Below are 20648 nucleotides of genomic sequence, written 5' to 3' on the forward strand. Positions count from 1 at the left end.
GCTGATAATAATGCGGCATCAGTTACAGTGGAGTATCTTCACAAAGAGCAAGGACAGCCTAAAGGATTATTTTGTTTTCATATTAATTCATATGGGCAACGCTTAAAGAAATGGTCCTCCTATTTTCAGTAAGAAACAGAGACTGCCATTTGCACTAAGGACCTCCTTGGAAAGGCTTGCTGTAAGTGAAGAAATTTCATCCAACAACTGGAAACAGACTTACAAATAAGATTCCAGCAGGGAACAATTCAACAACCATGCTATGGGGACATCTGTGGTTTTTGGAATAATCAATATAACTTGACTGTGTTGATATAGCATGCTCTTGCTTTCCTTAGGATATTCATTTGTTTACTATATTAAGGCTCTCATTGTGGAGTCTAGATTCTTACAGAAGCTGTAGTGGTAATGGGTGCTGAGGGCACACAGTTGCCTTTGGCCAGGGTACCAGGATTTAGGAGGGAAAAGGCTGCAAACACAGTAAATGCTGAGCCTGTAGGGAGGTTCAAGCAAGGAGATTGTGCTGTTAGGCACCAAGGGTTACAGCTCCCTCTGCAGTACCTCCTCCACATTTTGGTAACAGTTTTGCTCAGCAGCAGTTTAGACCTATCCCTCTCTGCCCACCTCGTGCCCTGTGTCTCAGCTCAGGCAGCCAAAACTTCTGTAAATGCCCTTCCTTGCCTTCCACCTTTGCCGTGAACATTCCATTAATAATGTTCCATTATTAATCCAGCTATCTCTTCTCAGTTTTGGGGTCTCAGTCTTACCGGAACACTCAATATAAATTAGGCTTTCTTTTTCTGTGTTCCCAAGTAGCATCTGATACTTTCCTTTAATAAGCCCCTTCACAATTTGGAAATTACCTGAGTGTGTAGTTGTTCAATATGGGTTTTCTCAGGCATTGTATGCCAGAAGCCACTTGACTGCAGGTCCACCATGCCCATTTGGTTACTCATTTAAACTAATTACTGTCACATAGGAGTGTGTGTATGTGTATACATGCTTGTGCACACGGCATGCACATGCCATGGTGGACAAGCGGATGATCACAATTGGGTTATCATGTTGTTGGTGGTATTGCTCCGGACCTGTGGTTGGGAATCACAGCAATGAATGTGTAGCAAACCAAAGATTTCCATCTGAATGGAGGTCAGGTCGCAAAGACAGAAAGGAGAGAAAAGGGGCTCCCAATATCCCCTTTAAGGGCATGCCCCAAATGACCTAACTTCTTTCTACTAGGTCACACCTCCTAAACATTCTACCATGTCCCACCAGCACCACAAGTTAGCAACCAAGCTTTCCATGTTTAAAACCACTCAAGAACAATGGCAGTGGGTTTTTGACCCTACTGCACGTACTGGCTTTGTGGGAGCCTAAGTAGTTTGGATGCTCACCTTACTAGACCTGGATGGAGGTGGGTGGTCCTTGGACTTCCCACTGGGCAGGGAACCCTGATAGCTCTATGGGCTGACAAGGGAGGGGAACTTGATTGGGGGAGGGGGAGGGAAATGGGAGGAGGTGGCAGGGAAGAGACAGAAATCTTTAATAAATAAATAAACGGAAAAAAACCCCCAAACTATAATAACTAATCCGGGTGGTGCTTTACATGGTAAACATCTAAGGTCCCTTCCTACCAGAACATTAGACATACATAAAAATAGGAAAATTCTACTAGTTTAATAAAAAGGAGGGTGTGTGTGTGATGGGATAAAGAGCAGGGAGATGGATTAGGTTAACAGAGAGTCAAGACTGACTTCTCTGAAGGGGTGACATCTGAGGGCTGAGAACAGAAGCATCTGCCAGTTCTGAAGGCAGAGCATTTCAGACATCAGGAATACAGCGCACACAATCTACAACATGGAGGAACTGGCATGCTCCGAGGACTAGGAAAGCTGGTGAAGATGAAGCCTCACAAGTACCATGAAAGCAGCATGAAGTAGGACTGACAAGCAGGGAGAGGCAGGATCACAAACAGCACTGGAAGTGTGGAAAAGTGCTTGGATTTATGGTGAGTACACAAAGAAAGCGGCAGTCTTTCTAAGCAGGAGTCTGCCATAATTTCATCTGAGTTCTCTAACAGATCATCCTGGCTGGTATGTGGAGAACTGACGGCACCAGTGTAAGAGCGGAAATGGTTGGAAAAACTTGGTGGCACATGTCTGTTATTTCAGTTCTTGGGAAGTGAAGGCAGGAAAATCCAAGGGATCAAGGTCATGCTTGGTTACACTGGAGCTCAAGGTTAGCCTGAACTACAGGGGACCCTGTTATCATATCCAATCCCCTCTCCCCAAACAAAAAGACTTGCAAATACAGGAGTTGATCTTAGTTGTACGTAGAGCTGAAGAGAGACATGGGCTGCAATGACAGGCAGCAGAGAAATCATAGCAATGCTGATTCTGCCCTCTCAACTATTCCATACTATCTGTCTCAGGGACAATAACATTTATTGAGTACTTACTAAGTGCCAGGCATTGTTTTGAGTACACTGTACACAGTACCTTGGTCTAGTTCATTTATGGGCAACTCTATGGTATATGTCCTGTTTAATTTCCTGTAACAGTTGAGTTAGTGATAAGAGTTGCAAATGTGATGTGCGACAAGTAAGCAGCCTGATCTTTATTTTTTGAACATTTATTCTTCTCTTATATATTACATCTTACTGCAGTTTCTCCTCCCTCCTCTCCGTTCAGTCCCTCCCTCCACCTCCCCTCTCCCTCAGATCCACTCCTTCTGTTTCCCACCAGAAAAGAGCAGGCCTCCCAGGGATATCAACTAAACATGGCATAACAAGTTATAATAAGACCAGGCACATATACTCATAAGAAGGCTGGATGAAGCAAGCCAGTAGGAAAAGGGTCCCAAAAGCAGGTAAAAGAGTCAGAGACAGCCCCTGCTCCCACTGTTAGGAGTCCCACCAGAACATCAAGCTACACAACCATAACATATATGCAGAGGACCTAAGTCAGACCCATATAGCCTCCCTGATTGTGGGTTGGTTCAGTCTCTGTGAGCCCCTCTGAGACCTGGTTAGCTGATTTTGTGGACCCTGTTATTGTGGTGTACGTGATCCCTCTGGCTTCTAAGACAAACTTCTAAGAGCTTGGCACAAACATTCGAATGCATGGTGATACTGCTACCAAAGATGGAGCAAACCTAGGAAGAAATAGGTCTGGGAAAGAATTTCAAGCATTACTTGGGCGTGTTATCTAATTCAAGTTTTAAATAGGGAATTGGAGGTTAATCCATAGTTCAAGGTGAGAGTAGAAGAGACATAAATTTAAATATCAGTTTTCAGACAATATTTAAAGTTACAAAACTGAACAAGCTCTCTCGGGGACAAGATGGAGAGAGAGCTGAGAAGGCCAGAGAAGAAAGAGCCAGAGATAACTAATAGGCTGGCTAGCTTGTCTCAGCATACGAGTAATAGCTATAATAATGGTTTCCTCATGTAAGAGTTACTGAAGTAAGATCAATGCAGGAAACTGTGGAATACAAAATAGAAAGGTTCCAAATAAGTTTAAGTTTAATTAAAACTATAAGGATATATCATTATTTTACTCATCAGAGCCATTTGTTTTTCTAAGTCTAGCAAACTTTAGTTAGCTCCTTTGACCTATTTTTATATGGTCAATAAACTAAATGTGTGTGTGTGTTTTTTTGAAGGGTTGTAAACAAACCAAATCATGAATTTACAACAAGAATGTATGTGGCCTAAAAGCCTAAAATACAGAAAAACTTGCCCATCTGAATCCAGGCCACTCTGTGTCTTCTCAGGCTCACACTGGTCCCAAGCTCACTCTGCCTCCAGACCTACACTGGACCTACAGGGCACAGCAGCACAGTACAAGCCCAGTAGCAGATCTGGATTCAGTAAATAAGCCTCACTCAATTCCAGACCCCAGTTGGCTCTATCTCCAAACCTGCCTGCCACAGCTGATCCAGATTTAAGAGTCCTTGGCTCAGTGGCTGGCCTCTCACCTTAGCTGGGATACCCCAAAGCCACCAGCAAGCCACTCTGTCTTGGGATTCCAGCTTGGTAAGCCTAAAACTCATATTAAAAGACAATACCCCAAATCCAGATGTTCAGGTCCCACTGTAAAACACAATAATGCAATTAAAAAAAGACAGTATGTCCCACCTCAATCATCACTTCCATAGTACTGTCCTCTATCTTAGATGAAATTCAAGACATAGAATTAAAAAGAACAATTATAAACATGTTCAGCTAGCTTAAAGCATTTAAAGAGACAACAAATACCTGAACTTAAACAAGACAGGAAAAAAATTATCTAAGTTTAGGCAAACACAAGCAAATGGCTGAATGAATTAATAAAGATAATGGATATGAAAATAAGTGAAATAAAGAAAAACACTCTAAAAAGAAAACTCAAATTGAAGCGAGAAATAAGAAGAAAAAAACTAAGTCCAATAAAAAACTCAGTGGAATGCCTAACCAACAGAATGAATCATTAGAAGATAAAATATTAGAGCTTTAAGAGGATATACAAAAATTGGATCATTCAAAGAAAGTGATAAATTAAAAAATGATGGATTTTGAGATAAGATGAAAAATTTATGAATTAAGGGCATACAAGGAGGCCCAAAGGTACAGTTAATATTTTCAAATAAAATTATACAGAAAGTTTTCCAAATCTAAGGAGATACTCACACATGTAGAAGAGGCACACAGAACACCAAGTAAAGCAAAAATGTAACTGTAATAGTCATAACACCGGAAACAAAGACTAAAGAAGTACTTAAAGGCTGCAAGAAAGCAAAGTCAAGTCACGTAGAAAGGCAGACCTATAAAAACAGCAGTTAATTATTTGATGAAAACTTTTAAAGCCAGAAAGCTTAGGTCAAGTTCTGGAAGATCATAATTACCAACTAGACTGTTAGACCCAGTAAAGAAAACTAAACTAGAACTGAAGAAGAAATAAAAACTTTCTAGGACAAAAACAGACTAAAGGAATAAATGACCCAGCCAGCTCTACAGATGATCTTGGAAGAAATACTTTAGACTGAAGAAAGGGATAAACACGCCCATGATGGCACAGAGGAATAAATACTAAAATTAAAAATAAAAAAAATGTCCAAGAAAACAGTACAAAAATCAAGAAAATGAAAAGTACTTTGAATATTAATGGTCTCATTTCCTAATAAAAAGACACAGACTAGCAGAGTGGGCTAGAAAACAAGATTTGTCTTTTTGCAGCCTCAGGTTGAAAAGATAGAAAAGGATACTCCAAGAGTATGGATCTAGGAATCAAGCAGACATAACTGTCCTATTATCAGACAAAATAGGCTCTAAAACTAGTTATAAAAAATAAAGGTCATTTCATACTTATCCATGGAACAATCTATCAAGAAAACAGTACAATTCTGTGCACCAAACAGATGCTCCTGATTTCATAAAATAAATATCTCTATACAAAAACCCCAGATGAACACCAGTTTTTAATACTCCTCTCTAGATAGGTTACCTGGATGAGAGAAGGGGAAGGTGGGGCGAGGGGAGAAGAGAGACAGGGAAAGGGAAGGAGTGCAGCATGAATTCTAATTGCTCTTAATAATAAAAACCCAGAGTCAGATATAGGGGTTAATGCTGAAGATCAGAGAAGCATGACAGCCAGCCACAAGAAAATTCTTAACCTCTACTAGTCCTCAGACTGCATCCTCTAACTGACTGCACCTCGGACTTCAACTGTCTCCATCAAACCTCAGACTGCACTTCTTCTCCTGTCTCCTCTTGCCTTTTATTTCTCTTTCGGCCCAGCCATATCCCTTCCTGTCTCCACCTCCCAAAGTACTGGGATTAAAGGTGTGAGCTACCACTGCCTGGCTCTGTTTCTCTTTTATACTGGGTTAATTTCATGTAGCCCAGGGTGGCCTTGATGCATCTGCCTATGTCTCCTGAGTCCTGGGATTAAAGGTGTTTGTCACCACTGCCTGGCCTTTAGTGGTTTAGTTCTGCACTCTGATCTTCCGGCAAGCTTTATTTGTTAAAACACAAACAAAATATCACCACAGAGGGAAAGGGAAAGGTGAGGGGAGAGATTTGAGTTAAATGAAACCATAAATCAAACAGACCTAACAGACACCTACAGACTATACACCTAACACTAAAGAATGCACGTATCTTTGCAAAAGCTCACAGAATCTTCCCCCAAACTATTAGGACATAAAGCAAGCATCAACATAGAAATGCTGAAAAACATCCTGTTTTCTATATGACCACAACACAACATTGCCAACAAGAGAAACCACAGAAGGTACACTCAAAGAGACTAAACAACATACCACTAGATAATAAATGGGTCACTTTGGACCCAAAACCTTTCCTAAAACTGAATGAAAATGAAAGCATAACATGCTAAAAATCTATGGGCTATAATAAAGGCAGTCCTAAGAGCAAAATTATGAACCTTAAGGCCCTGGAAAAAGAAGAACAAAGTGCCAAACTAATATATGGGGAGAAATAATTAAAATTGGAGCAGAAATTAGAAACAGAAAAGAAAAAAAATACAATGAATGAGAAATGAAAAGAGAAACATTACAATAGACACCAAAGAAATCCAGAAAATTATAAGAATGCATTTAAAGCCCTGTATTCCCCTAACATGGAAAGTCTAAGAAATGGATCAACTTCTAGATTCATTACACCCATACAATTAAACCAATTTAAATAGCTCTATAAGCAGCAAAGAGATTAAAACAGTAATAAAAGGTTTGTCAACTACAAAATTCCAAGAACCAGATGGATTCACTGCAGAGTTTTGAGACCTTCAAAAAAAAGAGTATCAATATCACTCAAATTATTCAATCAAACAAAAAAGGAAGGAATGCTTCAAAATTCTTTTTATGAACCCAGTGTAACTGTGGTATCAAACCCAGTAAAGATACAACAAAAAAATGAGATTAGAGACTAATTTCCCTTATAAACACTGATGCAAAAATTCTCAATAAAACACTGGTAAAATACTAATAAAAAGATAATTCATGATCAATTTGCCTTCATTTAGGAGATACACAGAAGTAAATTCATAAATGTAACACATCATTTAAATGCACTCAAAGACAGAAATCACAATATTATCTCAATACATACAATTCCTTCACGATCAAAGTCATGCATAACCTAATAAAGTTATGGCAAACATATAGCCAACACAAAACTAAGTGGAAAAAAACTCAAAGCATTTCTGCTAAGATCATGAAGGTGTCTACTCTCTTCACTCATATTCAGTATAGTGTCTGAAGCCTCAGCTACAGCAGTAAGGTAAATAATAAAAGAGATAAAAATTGGAAGAGAACTCAAAGTACTCTGTGGGCAGCAGACACACATGTGGCACATATGCAGGCATGTAAGCAAAATACTCATGCACATAAAAATAAACAGTTCTCTTAAAAACAATCTGCACTATTGCATGTATAAAATTCTTAAAAAATAAAAAAATTTAACACGTAAATCAGTAAACTTCCTGCGTTTAACAGTGACAAACATAGTTTGGAAAAGAAATCAAGGAATAAAACCCATTCACAGCTGTCATAAAAAACAAATGAATATACACTTAGGAATAAAGCTAACCAAGGAAACTAAAGCTCTTGACAGAAGAAACGGAGGAAGACACTAGAAGGTTGAAAACAGTTTATGTTTGTGCACGAGCAGTAAGTATGGTGTTACTTGCTGGGTGAGAGCTTTCTTTCCTGCTGTAACATCCATTGCATGTAAAAATTTTGCTAATTAAAACTGAAATCAAAATAGGTCTGTGTGCACCAGGTCTTCTGTGTATATATTACTGCTTCCAGTTTAGTCTTTTAATGGGATTCCTGTATGTGAATGTGTGGGTTTGATTCTTGTGCCTTCTCTTGAGCTCTTCCCCTTTTGTTTGTTTCATCCAAATCAGATGTGGCAGCTTTTATTTATCTTACTATATTTTGTTATAATTTACTATTATCCCTTAGAAGTCTGCTTGTCTTCTAATGAGACAGAAAGGGAGTGGATCCGGATAGGAGGAACTGGGAGGAGTTGAGAGAGAGGAAACTGTACTCAGGATATATGATATGAGAAAACAAATCTATTTTCAGTAAAAGGGGAAAAGTTCTCCCTCTGCAGCTCCAACTGTCCTGGAACTTACAATTCTCCTGCTTCAGCCTTCCAAGTACAGGAACTATAAGCATGCAAAGTTAAGCTTGGCTACAAATATAACATTTTAAAATAAGAATCTAAGTACAGCTTTTAGTTTACAAACATTTGAAAGTCTTTTTAAGGCAGAGTTTGTGTTCTCTTTATATTGGTTTCTTTGATCTTTTGACTTAAGACTTCCTAAGACCAAACTTTTCCCTATAACCCAAACACATACCAAAGTGTATTTATTGTGAAAGTCAGGTAGTGTCTTAAGGACATACTGATTAGTCAATGCTTTCAAAATTACATCTGAAAATAATTTCTAGAAACCAAGAATTTAAAATTGACAATAGATTCTCAAGCCACAATGGTTCTCTTCATGTCAATGAATCCTACCTTTTACAGATCACTAATTAACTGCTAATCTGAGGAACTGTGTTTGAACAATCAATTATTTTTAAGGAACAATGGGAGGAATGGGAAGGAGGAGGAAAGTCAGGGAGGAAGCATAAAGCAGCAACTTTAAATTCTGCTTCACACCACACACACACACACACACACACACACACACACACACACACACACACACACACATCATCCAGCCAGGTCAGCAACTTGGTAGCACTACAAGATGTCTACTGTGTATCTAAAGCCCTACAAAGGCCACTTTATAATCTGCTTACCACAGGCTCATTCCCAAGAGCTCCTCTTCTAATCCTAGCACTGGTGTTGGTCAGACGACGCACACACAAACACTCCTAGAACCTGTGCTCTTTTTCTCCTCTCAACACATTTTCCCGATTTTAAGTGTAATGCTTCAGAACTTAAGAGCAGTTGCTGTTCTTGCAAAGAACCCAGGTTTGATCTACAGCACTCAACTGGAAGCGTACAACCATCCCTAACTCCAACCATCCCTAATTTCCAGGAAATCTGATGCCCTCTTATGTTCTTTGAGGGCATCAGGCACATACAAGCACAATGTACTTATATACATGTAGGCAAAACTCATACACAGAAAAAAATAATAAATCTAAAACAATACTATTAAAAATAAGCATGAACAGACTCAATAAGAAAATTCAAATAGTCAACACAAGATGGAAAGACACAAATAAGAAACACAGACAACCACTGTCTTTTGGGTCTAAGTCACATTACTCAATATAGTAAAAAAAAAAAAAATAAAGTATGTTCTAGTCTAATTCCAGGTTCACTGGGAGACCCTCTCTCAAAGAAATGTGCAACCCCAGCTTCCCAATATTTACATACACCATACATACATACACGGTCATACACACAAAAATAAAACATAAATTCAATCTAATGGTTAAAAGCCAAATTAAACCACTTATGAACCTTAACAGGCTCAACTAAGAGAGCAGTTTGATAGCTAAAGCAATGACATGTGGAAGATCTAAGCCCCATGGAAGTAGGCTTTTCCTGGAGAACTCTTCTAATACAATGTCCTTCAGAATTCTTGTTTTCCAGTTCTACAAGGTAATATGATTATAATGAGCTGCTTTGCTTTTACATTGAAGTAAGATTTCTTTTTTTAAAAAATACATACAATAAAACTGAAGGATCACAGAAGATAGCATAAATAAACCAAACTCTTCATTTTTCATATGAGGAAATAGAGGCATCAGAAGAGTTAGGTCACTTGTATGAAGTTCTAGGGAGTTGTGGTAGAGCACTGGTTCTCAACCTCCCTAAAACTGCGACCCTCTAGGACAGCTTTTTCATGTTGTGGTGACCCCCAACTATAAAATTATTTCACTGCTACTTCATAGCTACAATTTTGCTACTGTTATCAATCATAATGTAAACATGATATGCAGGATCTGTCTGAGAACTGCCGTGATAAAGTTAAACCTAGAGCTGATCCAGGATTCAGACCCTGAGCTGGTAGTTTCCATATTCCGCACTCTGCCACACCGCAGGACAGGTTTAATCTGCAGCAGGGCTGGCCAGAGTGTTACTTAGTTTTTTATTGGGCGGGGCTTCAGGACACACCTTGGCTGCAGTGGGAGTTTTACGAAGACAAGGACTTGTTTCAGTAGACGCTGTGGCAGCTGCATTCCAACACCAGGGAACCCGCAGCAGCACTTACATCACCTTTCTCTTCCCCAGTTCTCGCTGATCATGAATCATACCTGCCTCATAACTAATCCCAAATGAGTCAGCCTTGACTCTAAGGCTCGGAAAGAAGAAAATAAAAGATTAAAGCTCTTTACATGCCATTGTACACGAGTTCAACCCGATAAACTACAAGCATGAACAGATGAAGCCTGGGGTGTTTAATTTAAGTAGAATAAATTCTTGGGCCTAAATATAGTTGTTACTCTCATAAGCCAAAGGAATATTGAGAACAAAAAAAGGTCAAATAAGCTCAATTTTGAATCACTAGTTACATTTTAGTCGACAGAACACAACTATAATGAAGCATGGAACTAAATAAATAAAAGACAGCAGAATAAGGGTTTTGACTTTGACCCTCAAACATCTACAGATTAGTTACAATATCAGAGACTACAGAGCTCCTTGTAAGAATACTGCCTGCACTGTAATGAAAGGCAATCCACCTGGTGAAAAAGTGAAAATAGTCTGCATAGTGTACACAAATTCTCCAAAGACCATCTGAACACAGGTTAGGATGTGAATTCCTCAGCCCCTCCTCCACTGCTCTCTCTCTTCTTCTATTCTTCACCTTCTAACTGTTGTATGTTAATCCTGATCATTTTGCAATTTCTGCAAATAAAATATCTGAGGACAATTTGTGGACATTTGGGTCAACTAGTAAAATGGATTTGTAAACAGCTAAATACTGCTATTAAAAATAGGCCCTGTGGTCAATGAGGAACAATGGCAATGGGTTTCTGATCCTACTGCACGTACTGGCTTTGTAGGAGCCTAGGCAGTTTGGATGCTCAACTTACTAGACCTGGATGGAGGTGGGGGTTCCTTGGACTTCCCACAGGTCAGGGAACCCTAAGTGCTCTTCGGGCTGAGGAGGGAGGGAGACTTGATTGGGGGAGGGGGAGGGAAATGGGAGGTGGTGGCGGGGAAGAGACGGAAATCTTTAATAAATAAATAAATTAAAAACAAACAAACAAAAAAAAAAACAAAAAAAAAAATAGGCCCTGTGATGACTGACATGCCATGACTTGGCATACTTAATTTACAACACAGAATTTCCCAAATGTTATGTTTAGACGGGAAAAGAAAGCTTTCACTATTAAAACCTGACTTAACCACTGTTACTCTACATATACTTTAGACTTTTACTTGCAACAGGGACTGAAATACACCATACAGTAAGTAAACTGCACAGACTCACACATCTGAACACTATTATCCCTTCTTTCCCCTATACTTCTCTCCAGAGATCTGATTTTCTATAACAGATTAGTTAAGCATTTTTGAGTTACATAAAAATGAAGTTATGCAACAAGTACTGCTTTCTTCTCTTATATTGATTTATTAAAAATTAAAAAAGCTAACAAGAAAATTAACTGCTTGCCTGGCAAGCATGGATATGCAGAAATCAACAAATAAGATGCAAAAACTACATTTATTCACGGCACAATATACACTGCTTTGTTTGGCTTCTTTCATTCAGCATAATTTTGAGATCCATTCCTTCTGCTTCTGTCAATAGTCCACTTCATTTCACTGCTAAGTAGTATTCTGCAGTATGATCACACTGCAATTCCTTATCCACTCACTTTCTGATGGGCATTTCTGTTGTTTAAAACTTTCAGCATCTGTTAACAAAGGTGCAAAGGGCAATGCAAAGCTTCCCAAAAGTAACGCCGAAATAACTAAATATCCATATTTAAAAATTAGCATGGAGCCGTATATCATACCATATCAATAAGTAACTCTAAGTGGACCATTCCAGATAACAAACTAAACCCACAAGTCTTCTAGAAGCAGAAGAATAAGCATGTGACCCTAGCTTAGGTAATAATTTTTAGATTTAACACCAAAAGCAAAATCCATGAAAGACCAAATGATGAAGACACTGAAAATTCTGCTCTTGAAAATATAACTAAGAAACTGAAGAAGATAAGCTTCTGAATGGGAAATGATTTTTACAATTTAAAAATAGAATTACTGAGGAAAAGGCAAGAATGTGCAGATTTTGTCTTGCTGGCACAATCTTTCTAGTTTATTACTGTAAAAAATGGAATGAACTGCCTATAAACGCTCAGCAAAGAATTAAGCACACAAAATGGGGAAGAAGACTGAGCTGATTCAATTTTTTCTCACTCTATATATACATTTCAATTATTTCTAAGATGACCACTTTAATGCAGATTTGCTACAATAGTTGATGATAAACATAGCAATTATTTTGTGGTCCATACAACTCAACCAAAATGTTTTTAGTTAAACATTTTGGGGGCTGCAGAGGTGCTCAGCTAGTGTTTGCAGTCCACGTCTGGGGACCTGAGTTTGAATCCCTCTCATCTATCCTAGGCCTGCGAGTTATATTGGTCTGGACTCCAAATCCCAGCAGGCTAGGTCCTGACCCCTCCCTTGCGGGGGGGGGGGTCAGGACCACTCCCACAGAGTATTTAAATGGACTCCTAAAAGAGGAACATGTGGTCTCTTTTCCTTCCTCCTGGCGGTCTCCTGGTTCCCCCTTGGGGCCACCTTAGAGTGAAGAACTCCTATTAAACCTGGATATTTCTTAATTTGGCTTGTTTTGATTTGGCTTGATTGGGAATTTTGCGTTGGTAGAGAGCTCGCATTAAGAAATATTCCTAACATCTACAGTTATAGCTGCAGTTTTCTTTAATTATGAGAGAAGTCATGTATAAAACTTTGGATTCACTAAAATAAGATAGATAATGTGGCATTTTCTCTGGATTTGCTAAATGCAAACAGACTGAATATTGTAAATTAATTCTTACTTAACTGTTTTTGTTGTATATAGTTTCACTATGTTAAAGTTAAAACCTTTCATTTTTATTTAGACAAAGGGGAAAATGTTGTGGAATAATATTTTAAGGTATGTTACATTTCTTCTTACTGCTTTTGTTTACAACACAAAAACATGCTCCATTTGTTTGGTTAAAGAAAGTTAACCTGTGGAGAGGTTAGAGGCTGAGTCAGCAGCTAATGGAAGAGAAGTGGCAGGGAGGAGCCAGGTGTAGCAAGTGTTCTTAAGTGGGAGCTGAGCAGGATGTCTCACAGATCTTTCCGGAGATACGAGCAAGGAGAGAAGGTTAGCTACTTGCAATTCAGCCTCTCTGAGCTATCAGAATTTCACCTCAAAACAAAACAAAAAAGGGTCTGGGATGTAACTGAGCAGTAAAGTGTCTGTTTAGGAGTGTAAAGTCCTGGGTTATACCACCACTTCCCCAATTCCCAACTCTCGTCCCCAAAAATCCTAACAGAAGGGCTGGGCAGAGAAGGAAGAAGCAGTAAATCAGGGCCGAAGACAGACTGCTTCCAGGCTACACCTGTACATGGAGGACTCCGTCACATGGTCACTAATCATTACTCTCATGCAGATCTACAATAAAAAAGAGCAAGTGGGGCAAAGGAAGTACAAAATGTGGTTTACAGAGAAAAAGAGCACCTGGAAATTTAATGCTGGAGCCCAGTATTGTGCTAAGGGAGATAAGAAGACCGAGGTGAGGCCTGATGTGTATTGAAATAAAGGGAGGGGTGCCATCAGGGCAAGACACCTGTATCCTCAGCTAAACGTCCAACTTAGGAAAAGGCCTAAATAATTTCTGTTCCTAAAGAGCAACAATCAAAGCTGCTGCGGATGTGATTCAGGGAGGCCAGACTCCATTCCAAGCAGGCAGCACAACTTAGCAGTGCTGCCCATGTGGTTCTGGCTTTTGAGTCATGAAAGACACAAGACAAAGAGAGACGCGGAATCTTCCTCCAGAGCTAAGGGGAGCTTCTGAGGCTACAGCTGTGTGGCAGGGGAGACCCTGCATGTAGGTCCTGAGAGAGCAGTATATGAAGCTATGAAAGTGAAGCCTGGATTATGTTAGACTCCAAGATGTTAGAGGTGCCAGAGCTGTGGTCCATCTGCCAAGGAGAGCTGCACACAAAGGAGTAGAACCAACCCAGAGACGTATCTTGAGGCGGCAAAGCCTAACAGAGCCACCTAAATCCTTTGACATCAGACAAAGAGCCACAGAATTTTCCCTGCTGAGTTTTGGTCTTACTTTCCTCCAGCATTTCCTTACTATACCCTCCCCACCAAATTAGGAATGGTGAAGTATATTCTGTGCCACTGCACGCGAGAAGCATGTGCTCTCCTTTTTTATTTTCATATGTGGTTAGTTAAGAAACTGCCTTGAGTCTCAGAAGAGACTTTGGCTCTTAAACAGTGTTGAGACTGTGAAAGACTGAGGGATCTGAAGAGGGACGAATACGTGTAGCATTAAGATATGGCCAGGGAGTGGAATGTGCTTTAAATGAGGATGAAATGGCACCCGTAGGCTCACACATCTAAATACTTGGCCCCAGTTGGTGAACTGCTTAGGATTAGGAGGTATGGCCTTGATGGAGGAGATAATTCATTCGGGAGGGGTGGGTGAGTTCTTTAAATTTCTTGCCATTACCAGTGTGCGCTCTCTGCCTCCTGCTTACATATTCACATGTGAGTTCTCAGCTATTCCTGCCACCATGCCTTCACTCTACCATCAAGAACTCTAACCCTATGAAACTGCAGCCCAATTAAATGCTTTCTTTTAGTGTTTGTCACAGCAACAGAAAAGTAACTAATACAGAAGTTCACAAACAGCATTTATGTAGGAACTTTATTTTTAATTTGTGAATATAAACAAGAAACCATGAGCAAAATTTCAGTAAAAGTAACCTGACTAATGCTACATAAAAATTGTCTAATTTCTAGAAATATTTGGTTATCTGCATTCCAGTTTTCTACCCTGAACGTTACTCTTAAAACCAGGAAAAAGAAAATGAAAAGCTATTGAAAATAAAGAGAATTTACAAGTATTTATGATTTTAATATAACCAAACTGTCACAAATAACTACTCTGGGCAACTACAGCAACACTGGCCACATGGTAATGATGGAAGAGCACAACTTAAAATTTTATTAGCATTCTATTAGGCCAGTGTGGGCAACAGTCCCAACAAGACTCACAACCAATGTTGTACTAGGGCTGGTATGTGTGACCAATACAATACAGTGGAGATGAAGGCGTGTCATTTCTAGGACACAGTAAGTTTTTGTTCTGGCTGTTCTCTCATTGTTTTATTTGGGGGGGGGCATGGTTATGAGTAACTCTAAGGAGAGGCCCAAGGTGCAAAGAACTGAAGCCTCCTGTGAACAATATAAATGAGGAAGCAGATTCTCTAGACCTAGCCAAGTCTCAGCCGAGTGCTGCCTGATGAGATACTGAGTTAGAACCACATAGCTAAGCAGGTTTTAGACTCCTGACTCACAGAAGGGGTGAGAGAAATAAATGTATGCTGGTCCAAGTATCAGAGATTGAGGTGATTTGTAATGCAGCCATATATAACTACACAGCTAGCTTAAGATTTCAGAGACTGTTATGACTTGGATTAAAATGTCCTAAAGGCTTGATCTCTAAACAAGAGTCAGAGGTGGATGGAGCCTTTGGGAGGTAACTGGACTGGGGATTCTAATCTCACCAATACATTATCCACCAATGGAGTCATAACTAAATAGACTACTGGGGAGGAGGTGATGGGAACCTCATTCCCTTTCTCTTTCCCTTCCTCACTCCTTCCTTTGCTTGTCTGCATGAGTCAAGTAGCTCTGCTTTGCCATGTACTTCATGTCGTAACACTCTGCCTCAAAAGGCCCGGAAACAATCTTTCTTTCTTTTACATTGATTTTTTTTTCAATACTTTGTCATGTAGCTAAAAAGCTAACAGAGATTAAGGACTTTTCAAGGACCCACTTAGGAAAAGTACCTAAGCTGCAAGCCAGTTTGCTAAGTTCAAGGTTCTGATTTCCAATGTTTTGACCAAACCAAAACAGATACTTGAATTCATTATTGAAAACAAAACAGTTCCCTTATTTAACTTCTGCTTCTTTGCCTTCGCCATTCCCATTTCAACCTCTCTTCTTCAGCTCCTACAAACCCAGTCAGGCAGCTTTCAAGCATACTTAGAGCTTAGTGTTTACTCAGTTCTGCCACAGGGACACCAAAGCAGTCATCACTGACAACACCAAGTCAAAAAGTATGGCTGTATTCCAAAACAACTTTTATCTAAAATCTGGCAGTGGGGTGGATTTGGCTCTTTGCCCCTTTTATGAACAATCTTGGTAATCCAAATGCTTCCACTCATCCAGCAGATACCATTCACTGCAGCTAATTCAAGTTATCACTCAACAAAACTGTCTTGTCATTCATCAATTTGTTTCTGATACAGCTCCCTTCCTTTGCCTTATAGAATAGAAAGGGCTCTGCTCTACTTCCATTTTTTATAACTCACTGATGTGCTCTTCTCAAGGACATCAAAGACCAAACTGCTGTGGCCAATTCTCCATCTTCACTACTATGCACTTGTTAGTAGCAGTTCACTGAGACAGTCACCCTCTTTTTCATAAACGTTTCCTTGAAAAAAACATTTTGTTTTTGTTTTTTGAGACAAGGGCTTCTTCATGTAATAACCTGGCTGTCCTGGAACTTGCTCTGTAGACCAGGCTAGCGTCGAAATAACAGAGATCCACCTGCCTCGTCTCCTGAGTGCTGGAATTCAAGGCATGAGCCACTAACTATATCAGGATGAAAAAAAATATTTTTACTTACATGTATGTATGTGCATCTGTATGTAAGCTGTGAATGTGTTGGGTGGGGGAGGGTGTTCATGGAGGCCAGAGGAGTATTGGATGCCCTGGAGATAGTTACAGGTAGTTGTGAGCTGCTCAGCATGGCTGCTAGGAACTGTACTCTGGTTTTCTGGAAGAGCAGCAAGATCTTTTAACCACTGACTGAATCATCTTGCTAGCTCCTTATAAAACATTTAAAAAAAAATCCACCTCGATTTCCAGGATATTATAATTACCCACTGTTGTTTCCCCCACAAATTTCTATTTACCTTTTATACTTAGTTACTTCACTCTAAATGCTGGCTTAGTTGGACCTCCTTTTCTATCTACATTTAGCCAAGAAAGACTTCACTCAATTCTGGTGCAATTTGTATAACAACAAAATATCTGAGATTGGGTGATTATAAAACAAAGGAATTTACTTTTTGTATATTTGAGGCAGTAAGTCTAACTTGAGATGCCACAGTTAAGAGAGTACTATTCTTTATTTCAAGACGGCATCTCCAAGATGACAAACACTCAGACAGTGGAAAAGCAGTTCCCTCCAGTCCTTTTATAAACACACACATCGTATTTGTGAGAGTTCCGTCCTCATAGCCTGATCTCCCCAAAGCTCCGCCCGGTACCATTTTGCCTTGTGGACTGAGTTTCAATATGGACTTTGGAGGTGCTGAACATTTAAACTACACACACACACACACACACACACACACACACACACACACACACACGGATACTCATTTATACTTCAGATTTAAATAAAATTTCACTAATGCCAGAGTCACATTCATTTTCTTAATCAATACTAGAGCCAGCTGTCTAATAATCTTTATCATAACTGTCTATACTCCAAGGTACCAATACTGAACTCTTAATTCACCCACCTCAATAAGGCTCTCTTCACTTTCCTTCTATTAGTAAAGGGCAACCCCATCACATCAAGTTGCTCAGGTTAAAGCCCTTGGATTCACTATCATAGCTAAGATCTTACCTGCTGACAAATCCCTCAAACTGTACCTTCTCCAAGACTTCCATGTTATCAGAATAAAGCCCCACAGTGGTCTCTACCTATTCTACATGCTTTTGATATCCTTTATGTGGGATAAAACATGGTTCACTCTCTTATGGTCATGGATACTCTCATGTAAAACACAACATCCAAGCGGGCAGGAATTCTCCTCAGTTCATTTGTTGTCACAGTTTTGTCACCCTGGATAATTCCTGACATAGCAGTCATTTAGTGTTTGCTGAATGAATGAACAAAGTGTGACAGGGGCAATGTCTTTTTCCTAAAGTTGATGGAAAATTGTCACCAAAACGCTTTATATGTTCATTTTTATTTTTCCCAGTATTTAGAACAATAAAAGCTCTGATTATACACTAAATCAGAAAGGTTAGACTATGTAGCAATGGGCCTAGGCTGACCCTCTTAAAAATTCTGGTTTATTGCTGTTCATAAATCTTTACAGACCATGTTTTTCAGCCTGAAAAGATTGCACACAAAGCCCTAGAACCTTTAAAATCTATAATAGTCTAAAATTTGGATATGGCTAATTAAAAAAAATTATTAGAAGTGTGTGTGCGCAGGCGTGCACAAGTGCGCAGTTGAGAAGACAACTTGTGAAGTTGGTTCTCTCCTACTTTACGTGCATCCCAGAGAGCAAACTTGGGTAGTCAGGCTTGTATGGCAAGTGAGCCATCTTGCCCTCCCAGATGGGACTTTAGAGACAGCATTATAAAAACTGACAGGAAAGTTTAAGTGTGACTTCCTGGGACAATGTTCTGATACACTTAAGTGTTACACCAGCTGATAAAGACTGCTCATGGGCTTAGAAACTTACCTCTCAGTCTTTAATTATAACACGGATAAGAAGGCAAGAGTTTTTGGATATTTTATATTTATGATAAGTCACATAAATAGGACTCTGAAGCCACTTAGAGTGCTAGAATAAACCATCAAGGGCTGAATAGCTTATAGACAACAAGCACTTATTTCTCTTAATTCTTAAATCTTCAAAAGCCAAGATCAGGGTGCCAGAATATCAGCTGTCTGAGTCACAAGTTCACATGGTATGAGGAGTGAAGGATTTCTCTGTAGCCATACAAACCCCTTCTTGAGGGTTCTACCTTCATGACCTAATCAACTCCCCAAAGCTCCATCTTCCAAATCTATCATCTTGGAAGTTAAGAGCTCATTATATAAACCTTGGGGATACATAACTTTGCATGTCTAAACTGGAATTAAAATATGTAACTAGAAAAATCCCAAAACTGCACTAATGCAAGTTTTAGTTTTAGGAAATACACTGGAATAGTTGCAGACACCTAAGAAACTCTTTAATCAGAGATAGCCAACTAGACTTTAACACGTACAAAAATAATCTTCATAGTTGCGTTATTAACAAAGAATAATCACATGTCAAGGCTTATAAGGGCAGAAGCAATACAATTTTCTCCTAGAAGGGATTGCCTCATGAGTCAATAGAAATCTTTAGAGTTCTCATTCCATACTGATATCCTGCTTATTTTTAAAGGAAAAGAAGAACAGGAGTGAAGAGTGCAGGGTTGAAAGACTAGGTCCGTTTTTGTTTTGTTCACTAAACAAGACCTGCACTGTGATGCCACAGTTTCCTCTACCACAAGGCTGCTGCTTTGAGATTTTATCCTCTATAGGTAACACATACATACCATTAGCTCCAAATGTTAAAGAAAAACCAACCAACAGAATCCTAACAAAATCAATCAAACCAAAAACACTCAGTTGCTGTCATTTTTCTCTTTCTCATTTCATGTTTTGAAGCAATAACTGTCAATTCATCCCAGGTTGGGTATGAAGAAAAAACTTAGTAACAACTTTCATCTCAACACATGTTCATATGACTATCTTAAAAGGGAAAAGATATTTCTGAGTTTTTATGCTTTCATGTCCCACACCTCGACAAAGTCAAAAAATGGGCAGTCAAAAAATGTGATTTATTGATTAATATGACAAAAAAGGACACAAAAGAAACCTGTTGTTTACTCTTCTCCTATAATTGTAACATAAATATGGTAGTTTGAATGTAACTGGTCCCAATAAGCTCATAGGGAGTGGCACTGTTAGGAGGTTTGACTTTGTTGAAGTAGAGATGGCATTGATGGAGCAACTGTGTCACTCCTATGCTTAAGCTATACCTAGTTCAGTTCACTTCCTGTTGCCTGCTAATCAAGATGTTAAGACTCTCAGCTCCTCCTCCAGCACCATGTCTACCTGCACACTGCCATATCCTGTGATGAGGGTAATGGACTAAAACGCTGAACTATAAGCCACCCAAATTAAATGTTTTTCTTTATAAGAGTTGCCATGGTATGGTGTCTCTTCAGAGCAATAGAAACCCTGAGACAATACCAACAGCATTTTTTATGTATAGTTCATGTTCAGTTCTAAATCCTAATGGTGTTAAAATTATGACTGCAATATTTCTAACCAAAAGGTACTTCAAATTCAAGGTCCAGAATTCAAAGGTTTGGTTACATTATTCTTAATTTATTAATATAATATTAATATAATAAAATAGCAGTAGCCGGACGATGGTGGCGCACGCCTTTAATCCCAGTACTCGGGAGGCAGAGGCAGGCGGGTCTTTGTGAGTTCGAGACCAGCCTGGTCTACAGAGCTAGTTCCAGGACAGGCTCCAAAGCCACAGAGAAACCCTGTCTCGAAAAAAAAAAAAAAAAAAA

The 20648-nt window shown here is 39.3% G+C and overlaps 1 protein-coding gene across 1 annotated transcript in view; it reads right to left on the bottom strand.

Moving 5' to 3' along the window:
* Positions 1-20648, bottom strand: part of Rala (RAS like proto-oncogene A) — a 50006-nt gene that overhangs the window by 17071 nt on the left and 12287 nt on the right. The gene's annotated exons all lie outside the window — the stretch shown is intronic.

Source organism: Microtus ochrogaster, unplaced genomic scaffold (assembly GCF_000317375.1).
Source record: "Microtus ochrogaster isolate Prairie Vole_2 unplaced genomic scaffold, MicOch1.0 UNK2, whole genome shotgun sequence".
Taxonomy (NCBI): Eukaryota; Metazoa; Chordata; class Mammalia; order Rodentia; family Cricetidae; genus Microtus; species Microtus ochrogaster.